This window comes from Lathyrus oleraceus, chromosome 1 (assembly GCF_024323335.1).
Source record: "Lathyrus oleraceus cultivar Zhongwan6 chromosome 1, CAAS_Psat_ZW6_1.0, whole genome shotgun sequence".
Taxonomy (NCBI): domain Eukaryota; kingdom Viridiplantae; phylum Streptophyta; class Magnoliopsida; order Fabales; family Fabaceae; genus Lathyrus; species Lathyrus oleraceus.
In genome coordinates this window covers 419914767-419915757 of record NC_066579.1, presented here as the reverse complement: position 1 = coordinate 419915757, position 991 = coordinate 419914767, and the positions used below count along the sequence as shown (strand labels likewise).

General features: G+C 41.1%; 1 non-coding gene across 1 annotated transcript; it reads right to left on the bottom strand.

Annotated features, from left to right (window-relative positions):
* Positions 1–242: 242 nt before the first annotated feature.
* LOC127115958 (small nucleolar RNA R71) lies at positions 243–349 on the bottom strand. Its single transcript, XR_007800955.1, has one exon. It is a non-coding gene; the product is annotated as a small nucleolar RNA R71 (small nucleolar RNA).
* Positions 350–991: the final 642 nt, after the last annotated feature.

The window sequence follows — 991 nt, the reverse complement described above, 5'->3', positions numbered from 1 at the left end:
ACCAATTCTCTGGAAATCCTACCGAGGATCCAAACCTTCATTTATCCGTATTTGTCCAATACGCTGATACTGTTAAAGCTAATGGTGTCACTTCAGAGGCAATTCGACTTCGTCTTTTTCCTTTCTCATTAAGAGATAGCGCTAGAAGATGGCTTCAATCTCTTCCTTCCAACTCAGTCACCACATGGAACGAGTTGAAGAAAGTTTTTCTTGCCCGATATTTTCCGCCGAGCAAAACAGCTATGTTAAGAGCCCAGATAAATGGATTTAAACAGAAAGATAACGAGTCTCTCTTCGAAGCATGGGAAAGATACAAAGACATGATGAGACTTTGTCCACACCATGGTTTAGAAGACTGGTTAGTAATTCATACCTTCTATAATGGTCTCCTGTACAACACGAGGTTAACAATAGACGCCGCCGCAGGTGGTGCACTAATGAACAAACCTTATGTTGATGCTTACCAACTTATCGAAAGCATGGCTCAAAACCACTATCAGTGGGGAAGCGAACGAACAATGGTAGAAAAACCTCAAACGAAAACTGGCATGTACGAGATAAGTAACCTTGATCATGTTAATGCAAAAGTGGATGCTCTGGTCCAGAAAATTGAAAGTTTAAATGTATCACCTCCAGCCACCGTGGTAGCCATAACTCAGAATTGCGAAGTCTGTGGAATCCAAGGTCACACTCCTGCAGATTGTCAACTCCTAACAGGAATCCAAGCGGAGCAAGTAAATTATGCTCAAGGAAGCCCCTACTCGCATACCTATAACTCAAATTGGAAGAATCATCCCAATTTTTCATATAAGAGTAATAATGCTTTATACGCACCTGGACAATCTCCAAATCAAGCCCCAGATATACCTCCAGGATATCAAAAGCCGATCCCATCTACACCTAACAATAACGCCCCTAGGAAATCCAACTTGGAAATCATGATGGAAAACTTTATAGCTTCTCAACAGCAAACCAATAAAGATTTCTTAAA